This window comes from Barbus barbus (genome assembly GCF_936440315.1).
Source record: "Barbus barbus genome assembly, chromosome: 24".
NCBI classification, from domain to species: Eukaryota; Metazoa; Chordata; class Actinopteri; order Cypriniformes; family Cyprinidae; genus Barbus; species Barbus barbus.
The window spans coordinates 17,172,020-17,183,474 of NC_136752.1; positions in this window are offsets into that span (position 1 = coordinate 17,172,020).

An 11,455-nucleotide genomic window follows, 5' to 3' on the forward strand; every position below is an offset into this window, starting at 1 on the left:
TGGTGCCTTTTTATGTGCAAAAATCTTTGGTCATTTAAAGTTGCAGAATAATTTCATGGCTAGATTAGTGTACAGCTGTGAAAGCTGTACATATGCAGCTTTCTAGTCAGAAAATATGGTCTATGATAGACTATAATATTTAAACATAGTATAAGTTTATAAATCTGTTAATAATGATTTCATTACACTGTTGACACCTGATATCTGTCAGCCTTGGAAGGTTTTGCGGTTGTATGTGGTGGATAATTATATTCCATTAATTGCTATCTGAGATATAATTATCTCTATATAATTGTTGTACTAAAAATATCGTACCTAGCAGCAACAACAACAAGGACTCAAGACTAGTATTAGATTACTCCCATTCTGTTGCATTTTCTTTTAATAAACGTATAATATATCTTTTCATTTAAAAAAAAATGGTTAGCAGTGACAGTAAAATGTTCATATCAGACAAGTATAGGAGCATTGTGAAAGAGTTAAATTGGGAGAAATTGTGGGGAGAAAATGTCATTTCACCTCCATCTGCTGACATACCTTGCTTGACAAGTAATTTAGAAAAGTGGAATATCAAGATGTCTTTCCTATAAGAACCACAGTGTAAACATATTTTCTCTGTTCAGCTAGATAAATTACCCCAGTGTGGATAAGGATGATAAATTGCTTGGAGAACCTGAAGGCCGAGCAGACTGTCATTCAGTCACTATCACATGAAAAAGTTAATGCTTTACAATATTTACACTGTCAATTAGTCAGGCACCAGTGAGGCTTCACGTCAGTCAAACTTATCTGTCCATGGCTTCTTATTATTCAGACCCAGCATTCTCATTATACATTACAATTCTCTGAAATATATTTAAAGCACTGAAAATCACAAACTAATGAAGTTGATGTTGTTTTGTTTTAAAAAAAACATTTTATCAGCAAAAGTTTTAACGCTGATTTTTCAGAAGTGTTTTATAAGTAGTCAGTCAAAGTTTACGTAGATAATTCAATCATTCAGATATTTTAAGATATCATTGTTCAGGTGATTTCTGAAGGATCATGTGACTGAAGACTGAAGTAGGCTTTGGTATCTCGGGAATAAAATACTTTATATATTACAATAGAAAATTATTTTAAATATCATTTGTTTTACAGAATTTTTTATCAAATAAAGGTATATATTTATATATCCTGTATATAATATATATATATATATATATACTGAATAGACACTTATATACATTTATAACTGTGACCATATACAAGTGACTACATAAAAAAGTGTGTGTGTGTGTGTTTCAGTGCAGGCATTCATGAAATTATCAACAAGCTTTCATGTGCAGAGCTCGTTTCCCTCCAGGCAGCAACACACTGGCCGCTGGCAGAATAAGGAGTTGGTTCTCTCACCTCTTCTGCTCGAAAGCTTTCAAAACGTCCTCATAATCTCCCTCTAAAATAGGTGACCCAGTATTAACGCATTGTTGATGTTTTATCAATGAGAAGGCACCCAGAACCCTATGAATCCATTTGAAGATTGCTTCAGAGGACATCACATGGCACAAACCCATAAACAACCACAAATCCACAAATGTTACATTTTGGTTAACACAAAGATATACAGGAAAACCAAGGTGCATTACATGTTAATAAGGGAGGCATATCTAAATGAGAGAAGCTAGGAGAGCTGTTCTCTAACTTCTCCATCAGACGTGCCATTTGAAGATAATGCCATGAGACGGCTGGGGCCATTTGGAGCACTGATGCGTCTCTTCTCCACCGAGACTTGACTTACATGGGAACAAAGCCAACCCGACAGCCTGTAAATCGCTCTGCTCAGCTCCTGCTCATGGGAGGAGAGAGAGAGAGGTCCACTTTTAGATGATGACACAAATCTATAGATATATGACTTCATCATGACAGCCCTGTAATCGATGATTCCGCCGAGACATCACATGTAAATGATAGATCAATTTAAACTTAAACTTATATTTGCATATGAAGGTTAAATAAGTATACCGAACACTAAAGAAGCTTTGCTTTTCTGTCTGTGTCATTGTCGAGAGAGAAAGCCAGAGCTCTTACTGTGCATATTATATTGTCAGGATTTGTAGCACTGCATTCAGCTTGAGTTGGGACAATAACAAACTCAACCGTGGCTCCCAAGCTGTGGCACAGCTGAAGCTAAGGCCTTTTGGGCCATATGGATCAAATGAAATGGACTGGAGGGGATAATCCTTCTGCTGTCCCCTATAAACAAAACCAATGCACCACCGCTAATGTGGCTGCACCCATTTGCATCTCATTGGTCCAAGCCTCAGAATCAACAACAACAACAACAACATTTGCGAAAAATGCACCTCTCTGTTGTACAGGCTGTTCCTTGTAGAGATGTTTTCAGACTTGGTTCGAAAGTGAGAAAGGACACAGTTACTAGCAGTTATTGGCTTCAGTTCAGGCTTAATCCAGCCTGATACTGTATATGAAACATTACATTATGCATTACAGTTAGTTCTATTCTTTGAATTTGTTTGAACAAACAGCAGTCCAAGAGCACTATAAGAAGATGTTGATGCAGAATACATCACGCTGTTTTTGCATTGTTTTTCTATGTAAAAATACACAAACAATTCATTCAAAAACACTGATTCGTTCAGGAACGAAAAGTCAAGCAGCCCTTTATTTTTGCGATTTGTTTTTTTCGGATTTGTTTAATAACAGATTACCAAGAACGATAACTATAAAGATAACACTGCTATTGTTTAATATTGCAAATGATTTTTAGATCTTTATCGTTATTTTTATAGTTATCATCCTTGGTATGAGCGACCATTTACTTTACTGATTTGTTTAATAACAGATTCATTTCCAATCTAAACAAGCGAGTCATTAAATCATTCATTCAAACGATTCGTTTAAAAACATGGTTTCATTTAGGAGTGAAACAAAAGAGTGAGTTATGCAATCGTTTACTTAACTGATTGGTTCATTAACACTGATTCATTTAAGAACTAAACAAGTGAGTCACTGAATCACTCATTCAAAGCATTGATTCAGGAATGAAAACATAATTATGTGTGTTGCTCAGGAATACATCTGCTGTGGCTTAGTTTAGATTTATCTTCATTGGTGAAGCAAAAAAAAAAGCAATATTGACTAAAATGTAAAATACTCAATATTAACTTCTTGCTTATTTAACCGTTGTATTAAAGTTTGACATCTGAAATGTTCTGCAGTGCAGCCCTGTGAAAATATATGTTTAAAGAGGTGTAGCTTTAATTTGAATAGCAATACGTTTAATAAAACCGCAGAGTCACACTCTGCAGTTTTGGAGGTCTGGGGAGCAGTCAGCTCTTAAACGGCTCTGTAGTGTCAACCGGTGCCAGAGTATGATGGAGAGCCGACAATGCTCCAGCCTTTTCTGCCAGCACTTTTTGAAGATTTCTAGACACTCAAGAGTTTGCACAAAACAAATGGCCACTTTCCCCTCTCCCCCTAGGCCTTTCTGACAGCGAGGTGTGTAATCAATGTTCAGTGTTGACCTTTCTAAGGCCATTCATCCACATAAATTCCGCAATGCAAAACTGATGGAGATTAAAAAAAAAAAAATGTAATTAAAAGAAGCGCAAGACCGAATATTGTGGTTTGGCCCATCTCACAAATTTTAAGGACAGTGGACAGTTGTGGGATAGAGTGATGGCAGGTTCCTGGCCTCTGAGAAGGGGAGACAAGGAAAGCAAAAAACAGAGAAAACTCTTCCAAATCAATGACGAAATCATGTGCTTTGTGTTACTAATTTTCCTCTAAATTTTACTGACATTTTCATTTATTAATATACAAATAATTAGTACTGTTACACTATATATTCATATTCATTCATCTTATATATTTAAAAAATGATACTAAAGTATAAGTGTATAATACAAAACTAATATTCTGAAGATTTTTCTCATAAATCAGTGTCATTATTGTCATGATTTGTCTTTTATTTTTATGTTTTGTTTTGATATTGAGCAAAACAAAAAGGTGTATTTCCACTCTATATGAATAATCAACACCAACTGTGCTTTATCTGCAACCTCTAGTATCCTCAATTTATTAGATATGGAGTTGCATTGCCACCCTGTGGTTTATTTTATAAAGACATCAAATAATTGCACGAGCCAAAAAGTGGGGCCAGTAGGACAAACAAATGTTAAAACAGAGGAAATTGCGTTCTGTAATCTATTTCTGATTCCGCAAAAATATTTATGACTCTGAAACCTGAATAGGCCTAAGTATATTATTAAACTAGACATAATTATTAAGCCTGATCATGTGGGATTTAAACTGAATGATTTAATTTTATGTAGGAATTTATTCATTATGGTAACTTACTGTAATACAAGATCAGATTCAAAAGAAGGAACAAACAGATAAAAATAAACCACTTTTTTTCCTTCAGGCATTGCCTGATGAAGAAAACGTGAGCCAAAGCAACAAACACAGGAAAAGTCCCACAGAGTGTGTTTTTCCGTCCTGCCCCCTGCTGGTGAGAACACCACAGGCCCTTTCCTCCTCAGCGATGTGTATTTATTACTCCCCCCAAGAAATTCTAGCCACCACATCCGCCAGCTCTTAGATTAAGGCCAACATCACGTGAGCTTTTGAGTCTAATCTGGAAGATCTTGAAAGATAACTATTTAGAGTGGCCTTTTCTGACAGACAGAGTTGCCGTTGTAACATTATTTTGTGTTGTAACACAAATGTATCACCTAATAATCCATTAAGAATTATGTAGCATAGGGTTTCTGTGCTACTAGTGCCACCTAGCGAAACTACAATAAAGCATGTTTTCATTTGCGCATTACGCCTCTCCCATTCAAACATCACACACTGTACAGCTCTTACGGGTATATAGAAGTGAAGGTGTGTCTCAAAAAGTTAAAAGTAGGCTACTTTAAATAACACATTAAGAATACTTTTAACTTTAAGTTTAGCTTACCTGCTGTCGAGAAGAACGCAAGTTCGTCATATATCGATTGAAACCCTAACATTCCATCAAATGGAATCTTGTAAAATAAAAAAACTGCTTGTGTTTATCCTTATTTTACACCGTTGTCTGTCTCTGTGTTATTTGGCAAGTCTTCAAATTTTGTCTTGCACTTTTATAATATAAAATGTATTTTTCCTCTCTGGGTAAATACCGCTGGTTCAGCCTGCTACAGTAGCCACGCCCCAAACACTCGCAGGTAAGTAGGACATCCAATGATTTAAACAAATACATAAATGCAAGTTTTTATAAAAGGGCAGAATGCTGACTGGTACAGTATTGGGAAGTCCATTAACTGGTACAAAAAGATTCACACTACACAGTTCACATACCTCAATGGATGCTTGCTCTTTATTGAAGCTTTGAAAATCGTTGAAAGAGGACAGGAGTGGAGGTGCACCTTGCCAGAATTGGCATTTCAACCATAGTCCACGAGAAACTTCAAGGGGAGGCACTTCAAGCAGAGCATAGTATTGGCTGGGAAAGGAACAGATATACTGGGAATCTGGGCAATGCCATCAGTTCTGCTCTCAACAAGCAGTCTGGCCATCTGGAAGGTGCCTTGTTCTGGCTGCCTCCAGAACTGACCTGAAAAAGTGCAGGTTGGGATCAACACCCACTTCAAGGGCATACAGACAGTTTCTGTCTTACTATTACTGACAGCATTATCGCTGACAGCATTATGTAAATGTATTTTTTTGGTAAAAGGCATATATTTATTTACAACTTTTCTGTAAGAGCGGGTGCGGCCATTTGCCGATTTAATGTGTCTGACTTCCAGTCTCATCCGTTTCCAGATATTATTAGCTGTACAAAACAGCATCTTTTGCTGCTTGATATTGCAAACTGGTGTTTCTTACCACATTAAATGTAATTCGTTATTCTTATTATTATTTCCCTACAACTGCTAATGAACTGGAAATCTCACACATTCAAATTCATTTCTAAATCTACAACTCTTATTATGCTATATGTCTTACTATGCTTACTATGCTATATGTACACTCAAAATAACAATAAAGCAAATTTAAGTTATTACATCACATTTATACTCTTCATCTCTGATTTTCACATAAATGATCACTCTCTTAAATTCATGAAAGAAGTCAGAAAAACACGCTTAGGCTTTTTTTGTGGGGATAAATCCTAATTTCAGCAAGCCAAACAGTATAGACATAGATGGGCTAAACACTAATCAAGCCCCATGACTCAAATACAGGGTATTATCTTTTTAATTAGTTTAACACATCTCACTGTAGCTTCCACTACTAGTCGTGTCTTCATCACCCGATTTCTCTCTCTCCAGATTAAAAAACATATCATCAGAATAAGCCGTCCTTTTAATCATCTGATGTGGCACGCTAGACTTCACCTGTCTCTGTACTGAGCTGGATATGAACTGAAAAATGCATGGTAAACATAACAGTAGCAATAATCCTGCCCCCACAATCGGTAACACAGTGTTGAACAGTAGTCTGGAATGTGAAAACAACACGATTTACCCATCATTTTACAGACTAATTTCGTCTGAAATGCAAATTAATTGATTGCAAAACAAGTACATATTCACTATCTGGAAGCTGGGCTAAATGAGTAAACACTGCTACTGCACTTCTGACATGGGCCAGTCCCTCAGTCACTTCTCACATACCAAATACGAACCTTGCATGCACACCTGTTTTGTAAAACTATTATTTTCAATATAATACAATAAGACCTTTTCGAGTTCAATACTCAATAGTGGTATACAAAAATAGAGACAAATAAATACCATACCAGATTCATCTAATCATTTTAAGTCTCGATCGCAATTCCTAATTTTTACTAAGCTTTATTTTCACCACAGATCCATTTGCTTGCAATCATAAATGCATTCGGTGTTTATACAGGATCCTGGCATTTGTTGACATGTGCCTCAGATCTTTTACTCTATCCGTTCCTCCTCCTGAGGTGCAGATGGAACTCTTCTGCAGTGGCTGGCGTGAATCCACGTTGCCCTCTCAGCTACCTTCACAGCCGTGTGGGTAGTCAGAAGCACCTGGAACGGTCCCAGCCACCTTTTCGCCATCCAACTCTTTCTACTCAGATCTCGTACCATGTCATACAAGGGAGTTTCAGCAACTTTCCCTTGGGCAGCTTTCACCTGCACCCAGACATTAGACAACAGAGAATTGCTAATTTTTCTTTGCAGTAACTCAACATATCATGCTTACACAATTCTGTTGATGGCAGCTGTTGTTTACCCCTGTCTATTCCCATAAATGGTGGTTTACCATAGAGAATTTCAAATGGCTCAGGTTTACCCTTGCCATTATGGGTATTACAGATCAGAAATCTCTTACAAAATTTTTCAGCAAAAGTTGTGAACCCCTTTGTAAACCACAGTTCTTTCATCATTTTCATCATTCCCCCTTTCGATGCATGGTCTTTCCCATGTATCGACTTAGCATAATTGGCAAAGAAGTGTCGAGGTAAACAAGGCTTGCCATCACCGCTCATCCATACACCATCAGTCATTTTAGAGCCACACTGTTTCCCCTGATTTTTTCTGCTCCGGAGGCAAAGGCCTGCATACTCTGTAAGGAAGCATAAACGTCAAGGTTAGTGTCAGATAACAAAGTAAACTCCATTTCTTTTGTCTGCTTAGCCGCTGCGGCCTTTGCTGCTGCGTCTGCTCTGGCGTTTCCTGTGGATACAAAATCTTTGTTATTGGAATGTGCGACACATTTACAGATATCTATTTTGTCTGGCAGCAGAATGGCCTCTAGCAAAGCTGCCACCAAGAGAGCATTCAATATTGGGCGCCCATCTGACTTTAAAAATTTTCTGTGTTTCCACAGTGCTCCAAAATCGTGCTTAACACCAAATGAGTAACTTGAATCGGTGTAAATTGTGACGCATTTTCCTGCCATAAGTTTAAACGCTTCTGTTAACGCCACAAACTCTGCTGCTTGTACTGAGTAATTTGCTGGCAATGCTGCAAATTCAGTTGTTACTGCATAACCAACATTATTCTGGCCTGTTTGTGGATCTTTGTAAGCTGAGCCATCCACAAAGAGGACATTTTCACAGTTTTCAAGTGGTACATGAGAAAGATCTGGATGCCGTGTACACACTTGTTCTAGCGCAGTTAGACAACAATGGTGCTCCTCCCCATCCCCCAGCATCAGAAGGAGAGTAGCAGCATTCAAGGTTGTGCATCTTCTAACAGTGATATTCGGCATATCAAGCAAGATAGTGTGGTATCGTAACCAACGAGCCATCGATAAATGCAATGTTTTTTGTTCTTGCAGGATCATAGACACAGCGTGTGGCACGTTTAATACCAGGTCAGAGTAACCTACAAATTCTCTAGACGCCATCATGGCCTGTTCAGCAGCAGTCACCGCCCTCAGACAGTGTGGCAGGCCTGCTACTACCGGATCTACAACACAGAAGTCATAAACCCATTTTTCTCATCCACCATCTGAACAAAAGGCTTAGTTGGTACCGGTAGGCCCAAAGTTGGCGCCTGAGACAGCTGCATTTTCATATTTGCAAATGCCTCTTCTGCCCCCTCATTCCAATCAATTTTGTCAGTCAACTTCAACCCCTTTCCTATTGTTAGGGCTCTTAGAGGCTGCTCAAGAATTGCATAATTTGAAATAAATGTTCAACAATATGAACACATTCCCAAAAATGACAGCATTTGCTTCTTTGTGATTGGTTTTGGTACATCTTTAATGCCTTGAAGGTGACTTGAACTCTTTTGTCAGACAGGGCTTTGCTGTTTGGTGTTATGACATGACCCAGAAATGTAACTTCTTGTTTATAAACTGTAATTTGGACAAGCTGACCTTGTGGCCCTCCCGAACCAGATGCTTAAGGAGGGTCACAGTGTCTGCCACACACGTGGGCTCATCTCTAGCTCAATTTCATGCTTGCACGCTGACATAAATGCTCCTAGACTATCGCTGTGTTTCACACCAGCGCTTATCTCACACCAGTCTATAGCATCAACACCGTTCTTCACAAACCCCCCCATCTCAGCCCATGTCTGCTCTTTGGCCTTGGAGAGTGATAAGTGAGGCTCAGACTCTGGCATTAGGAAAAAAGGAAGCTGTTGAAATGTCAGGCTGACTGAAACAGCACACATATTTTCTGTCCAAAATATCTTCTTCTCCCCCAAACCAGTCTTTTTCATACTGGTTTTCCCGTTCCATTACGACATGTGACATTTTGGTGCATAAATGAATGCATGGTTCAGCACTCTACCCTCCTCTGTTTCACAATTCAGAGGCACTGTAAATCTTTCAAGAATCGTATGCCCTGATGCAGAAGTTGACTCATTTGTTTTGTCTGATAATGACAGTTGACATGGCAAGTCACATGGTCGTATAGATGACCTTGAAGCCCCAGAATCGGCTAAAAACTCAATCATTACCCCCTCAACCAGCATAGGGTATTTAAGCATTTTCTTAAATGCTTCACTTTCGTACATCATTAAACATTTATCAGAATTTTCATCATTCAAATCAGAATTACACAAAGAAACGCAAGCTTTTTCTTTATCGCAGAGAGCAGTATGTACATCAGTGTATGTGTGGTTAAAGAATTTGTCACTTCCCTTTTTTTCTGGTGCCAGCCACTTGCCCTGGACCCCTCCCGTCTGCTCTCCATCTTCCTCCTCTCAGTCTGTTTCTTGATCTCGCTGGTTCTCTGGACAGTCCTTGGCCCAATGACCATTCTTCTTGCACAGTCTGCATTTGGTGCATTTTCTCACCTCGTGATCATCAATGTCACAGATCCAACAACCCCGTTTTTCAAAGTTTCTTCCACCTTGTCTTTTTCCTCTTCCCCCTCCTTTCTGCTGATTTCACTGCACAGAAGAGCCCCCCGGCCTCGATACAGCTTGCACTAAGGCCAGCTGTAAATCTTTGTCAGTCTTTGCTTTAACTCTTTCTTTCTTTGCCACCTGCAGTTCTTCTGCGTGCAAAGCATGTGCCAACATGGCAGACATTCGTCCGTTTTTCCATTCAATGTAGCTGGTTTCTCAGGTCTCAGTCCATTCAAAAACCAGCTCTGTAAATGACACTCCCATGTCTCAGGCTGATTTCCTCAGTCGGCTGGTTCTGTTAATCCGCTGTGTTTGTTAAATATCTCATAGAGTCGATGATAATAATCTTGAACAGACTCTTCTCTGTTCTGGCAGCAATTGCCAATCTTTGATGTGTCCACACGTGTTGCAAATGATGTTTTTATACCTTCAGCCAGCTCATCAACAGCTGTGCGGTATTCCAAGTTGTGTCGGTGTTCCCATTCGCTGTGTTCTCTCCGGCAGTCCTCCCTTTGCAGCCTTCCACTTACTTTGTGCCAGCTTGAAGCCCCCAGTTTCACTTTCTAGCAGCCGCCTCAGCTTGTGCACTGTGGGGCTGAATTCTTTGCAGAACGTGACCATTTCTGTGGAAAATCTGTCACCCGCTTCTTCCGGACTCGGCAAATGAGCCATCGCTTCTTTCATATCATTCAGAGTCCATGGTCTGAAAACCATCATTGGCCCATCAGGTCCTGAAACTTCAATCATCTGAGGTGTTATACTTACATTTTCTTCTTTCACCGTTTGTCTAGTTTTTCTTTTGTTTGTCGGGGGAGCCATCAGCATTCTCTCCTCTTCAGCTTCTTTGTGGGGGTTTCAGGAATCATTTCAGGGTCTTCCTCTATTTCTTCTTCTGCTTGCGGTGCTGTTGTACTCTTTGGTGGAGAGCAGTCGAGGTCAGGGTCCATTTTCAGGGCTTGCAGCTCAGCCACGGGATAGTGATGATGGCGGTGGTGCATGTTTAGAGACAGAAACATCAGAGCGGTTAGTAGGTCTATGTGATGCAGTTACTTTTTCTTCATATTTTTCATTTTCCTATTTCTTAACAGCTCTACATGCTAATTCTTTTTGCATCGCACCTTTCCCTCTTATCTGCTTCCCCCATCCAACAATTCACCGTCTGCTCACGTTTCACCCAACACCCTTTCTGCTTTTTGCTTCCCTCCTCAACTGATTCCTTTACTACCTTCAATCTTCTGACACCTAGTGTTCCCTCTTTTGGAAAATCATGATACTTAATTCATTTCCCCATATCTTGCTTGAATTTCTGGCCATATAATTTTCTCATTTGACAAAATACCGGTGTATCATATTTAGCGAGCTTGCTCTGGGACTTCCCCATATTGGCTGTTTCTCCTCTGTGGGCTTCTTTTTGGCGCCTATAATCTGTTAGACGTCTCCAACAGATTTCAATTTCAATTTCCCCTCTTAGAAATATGTTGCAAAAAAAAAAAAAACTGTGTTGCGCGTGACCTCAATTTCTTGCCGATCACGCCTCGTTGCCCAGTTTCAATTTCTTTTAGAAAACCTCTTAACTGTGCTATCCACGTAGTCTCAATCTTTCTTAGAGACTTCTTGATTACGGA